Raw genomic sequence first — 14,811 nt, 5'->3', positions numbered from 1 at the left:
TACTAGTATCATAATAAAGCTAAAGTATGTGAATTTTGATATTAGGGGCACATCATGCTGATATTGAGCCGATGAAGTGTTGAGCGAATCACAGAGTGTTACCTTTTGTGAAAAGAGTCTCTACAGAGGCTCTGCATGATTTGAATGTAATAGGTATAGCTATATGCCTTATTTAAATATATAAATATATTCGCACTGGTGTCACGAAACGCCTGGGGCTAACCCTGCGGCCACCTAAAGTGTCTGTCCCAGCACTGCTCAGGTCCGCCTGCACCTGTGCATGTACTGTATACTGGCATACCCTCCATCCTGCCTCACTGGGTTCCGCTTGCCTCTGGGTGAGTTTCCCACCCATGTTATTTCCCCAGTGGTTTCTAAGGACACTGGGGCCACAATCCCATTGATGGTTGATTAAAGAAATTGAAAGTATTTGGTGGAACAGTAGCACAGAATAGAAGTGGAGAGCCTGAACCTGGGGATAAGGCAGAAGGTAATGGGCCTTGAGATTTGGTAGAAGGGAGGGCATTTTGTAAAGTCTGAACTTTCGTCTGAAAGTGAGATGCTAGGATCTGTGCAGTTGGAATGTAGGATGTGGCAGTTCGTCCAATAAGTAGTTAATGATTTCAATGTTTTGTAAAGAATAGAGGAGTTTGGTGCTTTTTCAATGAAATTATTATAATATTTCATTTTTGCTGTTAGTATAGCCTGTTTATGGGAGTATTTTGTGATCTTATAGATTAAAAGTGAAGAAGTGGATGATGGGCATCGACACCATTTTCTTTCAGCTTGATGAAATTGACATATGTAGAATTGAAGATTTTGAGTATACCATGGACTGTGTGGTTTCTGTTGTTTTTTAGCATGGCAGAGCCGAAAAGGAGCAACTGTGTTTAAGGCTGAGGCTAATTCAGTGTTCCAGGTCTATATTTTCTCATTTAGCGGGAGATCGCAGAAGTCATCAATCCTTAAATTGGAATTTAGTAGTAGAGAATTTGAGTGAAATGATTTTAGATCTCGAAATGTGTTGTAAGCAGTGTTGTATTTGTAAAAGTCTGGACTGTGCTTTTAAAAAGAATCAATGAGTGGTCTGTCCATGGTAAAGATAGAATTGTAGAGACTTTAATTGAGATCTGAGGAACTGGAATCAGAAGGACTGGGTCTACGGTATGACCCCCTATATGAGTAGGACTATTTACATACTGGAGGAGATTTAGATCTGAAAAGAGATCCAAACAGTCTTGTGAAAAGGGAGCATTAGGTACATCTAAATGACGGAGTGGGTAGAGTATAAACAATAATCTGTTATCAGGGTATGAAGGTATTGGTATGATGTTAATGTAGGAGGTGGAGGATGATAGATAAGAAGAAAGTCAAGAGCTGGGGAGGTATTAATACAAAATTGGAGAGATTCCAGTAGAGGCAGAGCAAAGCAAGTGCAGTGAGAGATTGATATTTTATCTGAAAATATTACCACTATTCCACCTCCTTTATAACCAGCGCGGTTGCAGGTCAAGTAACTAACCTGGTGGAATTGCCTGATTTAGGTATGAAGCAGATGTATCCGTCAACCAAGTTTCTGTCAGGAAAAATAGATCTAATTTGTAAGAGGTAATTAAATTATAAAGAAGTGAATATGATCTTTACAAGTCTCATCAGTTCGGTCGGCTGACCAGCCCTCTTCCGCAGGGCTTCCAAATCAGGGTCAGAGTGTTGTGCTTCCTAGAAAGCATGTCTCTGTCCTATATCAGCTAGAAAGGTCTCTACTGGTGACTCTGTCACACATCAGGGTCAACAGTCTGATTAATAGGTGTGTCAGATTAAGTCAAGCTGTTCCTGGTCACCTCAGGAACTGGTCCAACTGGAAGCACTGAAGCGCCTCCTCCTGCTGCTTGATCAGCTGGTTCCACCTGGATGGGCTCAGGATCTGAAACTGGAGAGGTGGTCTCTGCTGCCTCCATTTGTTGGTATGCCTGGCAGAAATGCTGTCTCCGCTATCAAGGGTAATGTTAATTGGACCCATGTCGGTTTCACAAGCATTGGTACTGGCATGTTCTTCAGTATTCCTACTTCTCTGTATCCAGGGACAGTTACTACTACTACTTATCATTTCTACAGCGCTACTAGACGTACGCAGTGCTGTACACTTGAATATGAAGAGACAGTCCCTGCTCGACAGAGCTTACAATCTAATTAGGACAGACAAACAGGACAAATAAGAGATAAGGGAACTACTAAGGTGGGGATGATAAAACATGGGTACTGAACAAGTGACTAAGGATTAGGAGTTAAAAGCAGCATCAAAAGGTGGTTTTTTAACATAGATTTGAAGACGGCCAGAGATGGAGCTTGACGAGCAATGGGTACAGTCTCTCTGGAACCATTGGCTAACACTACATCTGCAGTGTGCCCTGATACAATAGCATCTTTCAGCACCAGCTTTGGTTATAATAAAGTCATGCTAGAGCCAGTGTCCACAAGCCCAGCTACCTGGATCTGATTCACAGTTACTGGGGTGCAAGAGTGTGGAAACAATCTGCTCCTTGCTTGATGACTGACCAGTAATGTTTTGTGCTGCAGCTACTGTGTAGGCCTCCTCTGTGGAACTGGAGCTACCCATGAAAGCCGCCAGCTTCGATGCAGGAACTAGAACGCTTTTTAGTGTAGGCTTGGGGTTATCTGGTCAATCTGCTTTGAAATGTCCTGTACGCCCACACTGGTAACAAGGACATTCATGCCTAAAGTCTTTAGGTTTCTAGGGGTTTGCTGACTGTCTCTGAGGTTGCAGAAATATTTGGCTTAGGGCTCTGGCTGCCTTTAGATCTCAGCTGCTGCAGATATGGACGGTTTCTCTTTGCCTACCAGCGATGGTTAGCCACAAAGATGTCAGCCAACCCAGCCACCTTCTCGCACCGAGGATATGTCTCCAAGTGCTGCCCAAGAGGGAAGGGTTAGGACAGCTGTTGTAGTTGGTGATTTGATCATTAGGCATATAGATAGCTGGGTGATTGGTGGATGTGAGGATCACCTGGTGACTTGCCTGCCTGGTGCGAAGGTGGCAGACCTCACGCATCACCTAGATAGGATTTTAGATAGTGCTGGGGAGGAGCCAGCTGTCTTGGTACATGTGGGTACCAATGACATAGGAAAATGTGGGAGAGAGGTTCTGGAAGCCAAATTTAGGCTCTTAGGTAGAAAGCTCAAATCCAGAACCTCTAGGGTAGTATTATCTGAAGTGCTACCCGTTTCACGCGTAGGGCCCAAGAGACAGGCAGAGCTCCGGGGTCTCAATGCGTGGATGAGATGATGGTGCAGGGAGGAGGGTTTTAGATTTCTTATGAACTGGGCAACATTCTGAGGAAGGGGGAGCCTATTCCGAAAGGATGGGCTTCACCTTAACCAGGGTGGGACCAGGCTGCTGGCATCGGCATTTAAAAAGGAGATAGAGCAGCTTTTAAACTAGAAACTGGGGGAAGGCCGACAGTCACTCAAAAGCGCATGGTTTTAAATAAGGTAGCTATCAAAGATATCACAAAAACAGGGAAGATAGGGTATCCCGATAGTGAGGTTGCAAAAGAGACTATAGTAGATCAGGTGTCCTTAAATAAAAATAAAAAACAGACAAAAGATTGCAAATTAATACTGTCAAGTACTGAGCATGATGTAAATAGGAACAACAAACATAGTTTGAAATGTCTATATGAGAATGCAAGGACCCTAAGAAATAAGATGGGAGAGTTAGAATATATTGCACTAAATGAAAAATTAGATATAATAGGCATCTCTGAGACCTGGTGGAAGGAGGATAAGCATGCTACACTGTCATACCGGGGTACAAATTATATCATAGTGATAGGGTGGATCGAATTGGTGGAGGGGTACATTGTGTGTTAAGGAGAGCCTTGAATCAAATAGATTGAAAATTCTGCAGGAAACAAAACACTTCTTGGAATCACTATGGATTGAAATTCCATGTGTAAAGGGGAAAAGGATAGTGATAGGAGTGTACTACCGTCCACCTGGCCAGGATGAACAGACGGATACAAAAATGCTAAAGGAAATGAGGGACGCAAACAAACTGGGCAACACAATTATAATGGGTGATTTCAATTACCCCAGTAATGACTGGGTAAATGTAACATCAGGGCACGCTAGGGAGGTAAAATTCCTTGATGAAATCAAGGACTGCTTTATGGAGTAGCTGGTACAGGAGCCGATGAGAGAAGGAAAAATTCTAGACCTAGTCCTTAGTGGAGCACATGATCTAGTGCGAGAGGTAATGGTGCTGGGGCCACTTGATAACAGTGATCATAATATGATCAGATTTGATATTAGCTTTGAAGTATACACAGGAAATCCAATACATTAGCGTTTAACTTTAAAAAAGGAAACTATGATAAAATGAGGTGAAAAAAAACGTAGAGGAGCAGCTGCAAGGGTCAAAAATTTACATCAGGCATGGATGCTGTTCAAAAACACCATCCTGGAAGCTCAGGCCAAATATATTCTGCATATTAAAAAAGGAGGACTGAATACTAAACGACGGCTGGCATGGTTAAAAAGTGAGGTGAAGGAAGCTATTAGAGCTAAAAGAAAATCCTTCAGAAAATGGAAGAAGGAACCAACTGAAAATAATAGGAAGCAGCATAAGGAACGTCAAGTCAAATGCAAAGCGCTGATAAGGAAGGCTAAGAGGGACTTCGAAAAAAAGATTGCTTTGGAGGCCAAAACAATAGTAAAAATTTTTTAGGTATATTAAAAGCAGGAAGCCGGCAAAAGAATCAGCTGAACCGCTAGATGATTGAGGAGTAAAAGGGGCGATCAGGGATGACAAAGCCGTAGCAGAGAGATTAAATTAATTCTTTGCTTCGGTCTTCACCAAGGAAGATTTTGGCGGGATACCGGTGCCAGAAATGGTATTCGAAGCTGACGGAGAAACCTAATGAATTCTCTGTAAACCTGGAGGATGTAATGGGGCAGTTCTACAAACTGAGGAACAGCAAATCTCCTGGACCAGATGGTATTCATCCTAGAGTACTGATAGAACTGAAAAATGAACGTGCGGAGTTATTGTTAGTAATATGTAATTTATCCTTAAAATCGATTGTGGTACCGGAAGATTGGAGGGTGGCCAATGTAACGCCTATTTTTAAAAAAGGTTCCAGAAGAGATCCGGGAAATTATAGACCGGGCAAAATGGTAGAGACTATTATAAAGAACAAAATTACAGAGCATATTCAAAATCATGGATTAATGAGACAAAGTCAGCATGGATTTAGTGAAGGGAAATCTTGCCTCACCAATCTACTATATTTCTTTGAAGGGGTGAACAAACATGCGAATAAAGTTGAGCCGGTTGATATTGTGCATCTGGATTTTCAGAAGGCGTTTGACAAAGTACCTCATGAAAGAGTCCAGAGGAAATTGGAGAGTCATTGGATAGGAGGTAGTGTTCTATTGTGGATTAAAAACTGGTTAAAAGATAGAAAACAGAGAGTAGGGTTAAATGGTCAGTATTCTCAATGGAGAAGGGTAGTTAATGGGGTTCCCCAGGGGTCTGTGCTGCGACTGTTGCTTTTTAACTTATTTATAAATGACCTAGAGATGGGAGTAACTAAATTTGCTGATGACACAGAGTTATTCAAAGTCGTTAAATTGCAGGAGGATTGTGAAAATTTACAAGAGGGCCTTACGAGACTGGGCGTCTAAATGGCAGATGACGTTTAATGTGAGCAAGTGCAAAGTGATGCATGTGAGAAAGAGGAACCAAATTATAACTATGTCATGCAAGGTTCCACGTTAGGAGTCACTGACTAAGAAAAGGGATCTAGGTGTCGTCGTTGATGATACGTTGAAACCTTCTGCTCAGTGTGCTGCTGCAGCTAAGAAAGCAAATAGAATGTTAGGTATTATTAGGAAAGGAATGGAAAACAAAAATGAGGATGCTATAATGCCATGGTGCGACTACACCTCAAATATTGTGTTCAATTCTGGTCACCGTATCTCAAAAAAGATATAGTGGAATTAGAAAAGGTGCAGAGAAGGGCGACGAAAATGATAAAGGGGATGGGACGACTTCCCTATGAGGAAAGGCTAAAGCGGCTAGGGCTCGTCAGCTTGGAGAAAAGGTGGCTGAGGGGAGATATGATAGAGGTCTATAAAATAATGAGTGGAGTGGAACTGGTAGATGTGAAGCATCTGCTTACGCTTTCCAAAAATTCTAGGACTAGGGGACATGCGATGAAGCTACAATGTAGTAAATTTAAAACGAATCAGAGAAATTTTTCTTCACTCAACGTGTAATTAAACTCTGGAATTCATTGCCAGAAAATGTGGTAAAGGCGGTTAGCTTAGCAGAGTTTAAAAAAGGTTAGGACGGCTTCCTAAAGAAAAAGTCCATAGACCATTATTAAATGGACTTGGGGAAAATCCACTATTTCTGGAATAAGCAGTATAGAATGTTTTGTACTTTTTTGGGATCTTGCCAGGTATTTGTGACCTGGATTGGCCACTGTTGGAAACAGGATACTGGGCTTGATGGACCTTTGGTCTTTCCCAGTATGGCAATACTTATGTACTTATGGTGACTTAGGGCTTCTTTTACAAAGCTGTGCTACTGATTCCCATGTGGCAAATGAGAAGAAGCCCATAAGAATTGAATGGTCTTCCTCTCATTTGCTATGCCGGGAATCATTAGCACAGTTTAGTAAAAGAGGCCCTTAGTGATTGGCCTGTAATTAGAACAATCCTCAATATCTCCTTTGTCATTTTTCAGCAGCAGTCTTAACATCATTTGCTTAAGATCTGGAGGCTAGTCTCCATTTTCTAAAACGTTGTTTACTCAGATTGTTAACTAGTTTAAAATCAACTCTGGTCATTTTTGCATAGAACTATTGGACAGGGATCATTGGAAATTGCCTTTCCTAAACTTAGTTATCAACTACTTCATGTCTTCTCTATATGCATGACTAAATTATGAGCAGACAGGGTCCGCTAATATTCCTAAGTTATCTTCAATTGAAAATTCATCTTCAGCTAATACATCCCTCTCACAGATCCTCTTCTACATTTCCCTCACTAATATGTTCCAATCCCTCCAGTACCAGTTAACATAAATTTTCAATCTTTTCTCTAAAAGCTGATCAGCAGAAGGCGTTTGTTTCCAATTGATTCAAATCCTGGGTGTGTAATAATTGTCTTGCGACCTTAAGTAACATTTTACTATATTACAATCCTCTGACAATATCTATCTAGAATAATATACCTTCCTCTCCTGACTTACCCTCTGCTTACAGATCGTTAATTTATTTTTCCATTCCAATCTATATCCGAAGAAAGCCAGCGTTTCCTTTCTTCTTTCAGCTTTCATTTTTGAGATTTGACTGCTCAGGAGTATTCCATGGGTGTTTTTTTTTTCCATGCTGCCCTAATTCATTTTAATGGGGTCAACTTTTCTAACTCAAGAGACCAAACCAAATTTCATCTCACCAGAACAATCTCAGTATTCTCCAGAGCTTCCTCTTTAAAGCTAAAAAAAAAAAAAACCTGCTTCAATTATCTTTCTCTATTTTTACCTCTAGCCAATACCTACCAATCTCCACTTTTTATGAACCCAAACCCTATCTGTTTTTAGTGATTTAAATAAAAAGGATATAATGGTAAGACACAGCCTATTTTCTGGCTTTTCAGAGAGTGGAATAGTGACTGAAGCTGTGCTGGGGTTCCTTCTTCCATATCTCCTGATGGTGACAGAGTGAGAGTGGGATTGAATTGCTAGGATCTAGCAGTGGAAGTTCCTTCCACATATCTCTTTAGTTAGTTGGAGTCTGAGCAGAGAGGAAGCTGCTGTTGCTTCCTTAATTTAAATACGTTACTACAAATTCATTCAGAGACAGAGTTCTGGTGTAACTGCCAATAGCAGAATTATGTAATCCCCTGCAATAGGAAGCTTGCTGGGGAACTGAGCCTCGTAACTGTATTGCAGGGGTCATGTGCCACTTTTACAGTGAATGAACTCATGCCACCCCACTATTATGAAGAATACAAATGTACAAAATATTTCAGATTTATACAATTTTAACTGTGCCTATACAAGGGGAGGCAAAAAAAAAAAAAAAGTAACCCCCTACAGTTTTATGCCATTTTCTCAGTAACCGCTTTGAATTTCAATAAGAAATTTTACATACTTATTTAGTCACCATACTTATGCATTACTATTACACAACATTTAATTATCTTACACTGTGTTTATGTTACTGACACTTTAGCGTTAATATTTAGCCATTTTTTTGTGTTAAAATGCTCGAGCTAAAACACAGTAAAATAAAGTCATTCAAACAATATCTACTATAATAAAACTCACCCTCAACGTTCTGAAGACACTGACGTCACTGCAGCCACTCAGACACTGGTTCGTAAGTTCATGGTGGTGAAGCCACAACACTCACCATGTCTCCATGCCCCGCCCTCACGTCAGATGTGATGACGTCGAGGGCGGAACAATTACAAAACAACGAAAATGAACAAACGGGGAGGAGTAGGGAAACACGCTGCAGACTGCCTAACAAACAAAAGTGGCCGAGGACGTGCCCAACCGAAGCCATCTCTCTCTGCCCATGTCTCCTAGCCCCATCCTCACGTCAAACATTATGACGCCGAGGGTGGAGACATGGCCAGAGATAGATGGCTTCAACCAACGAACCCCACAGTGACCACCGACTAAAAACGTGCCAGCTACCCTCCAACCACCTCCTCCACAAATGGCCCCGCCACAATCGCGGTCGTCATTTGACAAAGTGGTGAGTTACAGGGGAGTGGGAGAGGAGAGGGAGGACGGCCTCGAACTCGGAGGGGACAAAAGGAGGGCGTGGGACTCGGAGGACAGAGAGGGAGACAGCAACGGAGGGAGGGGGGAACCCTTGCTAGCGTCCGTTTCATTTCAGGCAGAAACGGGCCTTTTTTACAAGTAATTAATAATGTGTCAGAATGTTGCAATCAATGTGAATGCTCAAAGCATCTACCCCCAGCTTTAACACAGGCTTTCAGTCGCTTTGGGAAGTTTTTAACAGCCTTGTTGCTTGGTCCCTGTGGCAGGCTGCGCCAGATCATCTGCCAACACCTTGCCCATGATTGCCATTCCGATCCAAAATGCTTTTAAAGAACTTATCAGTAAATTGTCATATCCTATATAATAAAATACACCTCCAACATTCTGAAGCTGACTGCATGGCTGAGGCATTCCTGCTCTCTGTATCCATTTCCTGAATTGACATCACGTACTTCCGGGTTCGTCACAAGCAGAAGTGACCAACCACAGGAGGTTTCTCGGCTTCAGAATGTTGGAGGTGCATTCTATTAAATAGGATTGGTCAGTTCCTTGAAGCACAGCCAGAGCTCAGCGTCCTGCACAGTAACGCTCAGACACCAGAGAGAGAGAGGAGGGGCCTGACACCAGAGAGAGGGAAGGAGGGGGAGCCTGACACCAGCGAGGGGGGGGGGGGTAGGTATCTCTGTCACACACACACACTCTCTCTCACACACTCTCTCTCTCTGTCTCACAGTCAATGTCTTTCTCTCTCTCACTCTCACACAGTCTCTCACACACTCTGTCTCACACTGTATCACATTCACTCTCTATGTGTCACACAGTCACTCACACACTCTCTTTGTCTCATACACTCAGTCTCACAGAGAGTCTGTGTCTCACACACACTCCCTCTCGCACACACTGTATCTGTGTGAAACACACTCTCTCTCTCTCTCACACTGTGCCTCACATACGCACTTGCACACACTCTCATTCTCACACACACACTATCTCTCTCTCACAGACACACTTGCACCCAGACTCACTCTCTCTCTCACACACACACTCGCACATTCACTCTCTCTCTCTCACACACAGTCACTCTCACATACACTCTCTCAAACATACACACTCCGAGGAAAACCTTGCTAGCGCCTGTTTCATTTATGTCAGAAACGGGCCTTTTTTACTAGTTATCAAATAAAAATTATTGTTTACAAAAGTCTTCATGACTGTGACATCATTAACAGTAAGCTGGTACCCCATTTTTTTTTTCAAATAATGGTAGTTTACAGTGCAGACATTTTTGAACGCGCAAAAATCGCTGGGTGGTCACACCAAAAAAATCTGTAGCTTCGCCATGTTTAAAGATAATCTCATTCCACTCGGAACATAATTGTAGATAGTAACAACAAATAAAGCTGTAAAATGTCATATTGAAATTCCAAGCAGTTGCTGGAGAGAAAGAGCCGAGACCTCAAAGGCCTGTTTCAAGGATGCTTCCAGCTTCCTGTCCTATACATCTTTTAACACTATAACCTCATGTACCAGCAGGTTAGTCATCTTGGTGACTGCCGCTACCAAATTGTCCATCTTAAGGAGCTTCAACTTCTCCAAATAATCCTGTGGCACTGGACAGAGGCAAGACATAGTTTTTGCTACCCGCAGGCCAGCATCCGGCGTGGACCACTGCACCAAGATGAGCTCCTCTATGGCCTTAAGCACCAGATAAGACCAGGCAGCTCTCCTAGTACTAGCCATCTTGGGATTAGCTGCACCTGGCGCCAGTGACTTGTCCACCGATATATTTAGGCTTGAAGCGCATGAACAATCAAGGAGGGCAACTCCTCCCTATGAAAAATCTGGATGGCCTTAGGGTCAACCGGCTCCAAGACCAGGAGCTCCCCCTCCTCCAAGTCCCTCCCCCAGAGGAGAATGTTCTGACAAGCCAGATAGGGTCAGCTCAGACAAAGAGTGTTGGCTCAGACAAAGGGGGAGAAGGGGAGGGACCAACAATCCCATCTCAGAAGCAGTGTCCACATGCCTCTTCTTTTCAGGTGGCATAAAAGGCAAAGGCTGAGAGGGAATCCCAAGGGTGTCCTGTAGCAAAACCCCTGACTGCTGCTGAGATCACTTCATCAGGTAAGCCTGATGAAGCAGAAGGACAAAATCACGTGCCTCCACCCCCGAAGCTCATGACACCGCCTCCCCTGCCTCAGTCGATGACGAGGGACCAGATTCACCCAGATCAAGTCCCCCCCCCCGAGCTCTGCCATGACAGAGGAATCAGCTGTTCCAGTGGCAAGATGGCTGTGGGTGCTGCCAAATCTGTCAGCACAGAGGGAGAATGTGCGTGGGAAATCCCCACACGGGAAGGTGCCATATTGTCAGGCACCACTGCAGTGTCCCCTGCAGGCGAATCAGCGCATGCCCCATGTACAGCCCAGACGCTGCTCGCCCATCCCACAGCATGAACGTTTAACATTCATTGAAGCCATCTCCCTTGCCTCAACTGAGAGCCACTACTGACCAGAGCACTGAAAAATAAAGTCAACACTCACCACCACCGGTCTGCTGCTCACCGCTTTACCCAGAAAAAAAACACCACCTGAAGTGGCACTCGAAGAACAGCCCTCAGAGAACCTCTTCCTCTGCTCCTGCACACAACACCCACTGCCTGTGAATTTGCTCTCTGTTCGCTCCTCTTTTTTTTTTGTCAGACAGTTTTCTTGTTCCACAAGCACTAGCAACCCCCCCCCCCCCAAAAAAACAAAACAAAACAAAGAAGGGATCTAAGAGGCAGATGCACTAAAGCTAAATGAGCCTTTAATGACTCTCCAACGAGGAAAATTTGATCCGTTGCATGCATCAAAGGGCTTTTACCGAGGAAGCCAGCAGCTAACGAAAACGGAATGGAGATGAGCAATTAGTGTGAAAACCCCATTGAAACGACATGCACTAACCTTTTCCGATTGCCTTTACGCAGGAAAAAGGCAGGAAAACTAACGAGAGGTCTGGACCACTCGTTAGGTCAGCTCTGTGGCAGGAAAAATCATTAAGAGAAAAAATAAACAAACTTTGAGCCAATCCCAGCGCATTAGCAGAGCTAAAAGCGCTGTGATTGGTCCAAAGGACGTCAGAAAAACAAAAATAAATAAAAATAAAAAAGGATCGGGAGGGGGCAAGGGCGCTCATCAGGAGCGTCCTGTACGGACGGCCTTGCCCCCCCCCCCGCTGCTCGCCACTTTCCGCCGCTCCCCCCACCCCGAAAAAGCAAAATTCGAGCAGCCCCTGCCCCCCTCCCTTCCTCACTACTCTCTCACCTCAGCTCCGCCTCCCGACATCCTCCATCCTGTGCCCCTCCCCCTTTTGGGGTCGTCGCCGCCATTCCCCTCTTCCATCGGGCCCCCCTCCCTCTTACCGGGCCCGTGCAGCGCCTCTCTCCTCTGTCCGAAGGCGCTGCACGGGCAAGAAGAAAGCTGATGGCTGCCTTCGCCCAGCTTCGATGGCGCGTCTTTCTCCTGCTGGGCCCGCCCCTGTCTGACGTCAGTAACCTACGTAGGTTACTGACGTCAGACAGGGGCGGGCCCAGCAGGAGAAAGACGCGCCATCGAAGCTGGGCGAAGGCAGCCATCAGCTTTCTTCTTGCCCGTGCAGCGCCTTCGGACAGAGGAGAGAGGCGCTGCACGGGCCCGGTAAGAGGGAGGGGGGCCCGATGGAAGAGGGAATGGCGGCGACGACCCCAAAAGGGGGCGGGGCACAGGACGGAGGATGTCGGGAGGCGGAGCTGAGGTGAGAGAGTAGTGAGGAAGGGAGGGGGACTGGGGCAGCTAGCATTTTGCTTTTTCGGGGTGGGGGGAGCGGCGGAAAGTGGCGAGCAGCGGGGGGGGGGGGGGCAAGGCCGTCCGTACAGGACGCTCCTGATGAGCGCCCTTGCCCCCTCCCGACCCTTTTTTTAATTTTTGTTTTGATTTGATTTGGGAGCCATGTGCTTGTGATTTGACTGTGTTTTGACTGTTTGTGGCATGCGCAGAGCAGCTAACATAACGCTTGGCTGCTCTGCGCATGATTTGGGGGCCGATTAACGATGTGTATTGTGATTCTTTGGTACATTGTACGTTTCAATACCGATCTCAGCATGTGTGACTTTTTTTTTTGGTGCATTTTTCGTTATTTTAAAATCGTTAGGGACTTTAACGATTTAGATTTTTTTACGTTTGGTTGCTGCATCTGCCTCTAAGTGCCTTGGTTCGAAACCACCTGAAGCCTGGATGCTTTTTTTTCTTTCTCTTTTTCAATTAAAGCAGTGGAACTGAGCAGACAGATTGGAACCCACAGCATGGGAGCCAACTTTTCAAAACGATTGGAGGTGCTGAATGAATGCATACTTGCACAAGAAGTCCTGGCATGCTGCTCAGAGCCAGAAACGAGCAGCAGCAGTCCATCTATTTGGCTGGTGGGGCTCAGTATCCCTGCCAGCAAAGGTAAAGGATTTCAGAGATGCCAAGGGTGGCCCATCTAAAAGCTGGAGATTTACCACTGTTATTCTGGAGATTGAAGGCCAATGAGTGAGCTTTTTCTTGTGGGCTCCAGCCATGTCTAAAACCAGTTCTGGCAGACGCACATTCAAAAACTGACTTATACACAATACATTCAAAACTTATCTTCTCATTTCCATCTTCCAAAATGCCAGACAGCAACTGTATATATCAGCAGGACCCAAAGCAGTCCAAAACAAGTAAAGTCAGAAACACAGTTTACACCTAATTATTCAACCACCCTTAAGATTCACCTTTGGGTTTAAAAAGCAAAACCATGTGCATGTAAGCACTGGATAAACGAATTAAAACAAAGTTTAAGGCAAATGCCCTTAATATGTAATTATTGGTAGCAATAATGAAACAGTGGTAGAATATTCACATAGTAAGCAGCCTGAGCCAACAGATTTATTTTCCATTGAATATATTATTTATTTATGACATTTATACCCCACATTTTCCTGTACAATTTAGAATCAAAATTAAAGTAAAATAATTAACTTTGTATGAACTTGGCGGCTAGTAGTATGGTAAACTGGACAATATTGGCACATTTAGACTGACTTGACAGAACTTCTGCATGAGAGAAGCCCTTCACTCATTATTCAATACCTGTCTTTGAAATAGTAGTATTAAAAATAGGCAAGTGCATTTTTATAATATACTACTGCAATCCACAAAGCAAAAGCAACAAGTTCCCACATGGTATCTTTTTCTTTTGATGTAAGCACAGGAAAAAAAGATGTTAAGGCTCCCAGATTTCAACTTAATATATATATTTTTTAATCGTACTTATAAATAGTAAGTTGGATTGTTAAGTACCTGATTCTCATAACATTATGTCTGTTAACATTTCTGCATGAATACAGGGAGTCCCTATAACCAGCTTCTCCCAATGACACACTGATGTAAAAATTTAGAACAAATTAGTACTCTAATCAATTAAACCAATACTTCCTCTGTGTACATCCTTATGCTGCACAAGCCCAAGCCAGCATGTTTACATAGTAGATGCACGGTCCATCCAGTCTGCCCAACAAGACAATCTCATATGTGCACTATCCCCGCCTCCCAACCACCAGCCCCGCCTCCCACCACCGGCTCTGGCACAGACCGTATAAGTCTGCCCAGCACTATCCCCGCCTCCCACCACTGGCTCTGGCACAGACCGTATCCTTTAAGTCCAGAAAGCATTACAATACATTACAAGAGTACTTATAGACTGCTAGATCTCCAATAAAGATTCAAAGCGGATATACAAAAGAATAACCTGACTTTAAATCAGGAAGTTTACAAAGCAGCAATAACAAACAAAATCTAATTATAAAGAGTTAGAAAGGAAAAGGGCTTTTATACTTCATACCATCTAAAGAGGTGTACTCTATTTTCTGAGCCAGTCTCCGGAGAGAATTTGAACTCAGCCAGCTAAGCTAATCAAGCTGCCGGTTCCACTTTCAATATAAAAAAGAA

This window comes from Microcaecilia unicolor, chromosome 2, assembly GCF_901765095.1.
Source record: "Microcaecilia unicolor chromosome 2, aMicUni1.1, whole genome shotgun sequence".
NCBI classification, from domain to species: domain Eukaryota; kingdom Metazoa; phylum Chordata; class Amphibia; order Gymnophiona; family Siphonopidae; genus Microcaecilia; species Microcaecilia unicolor.
The sequence above is the reverse complement of the archived record's forward strand: the minus strand, read 5'-3'. Positions refer to the sequence as shown.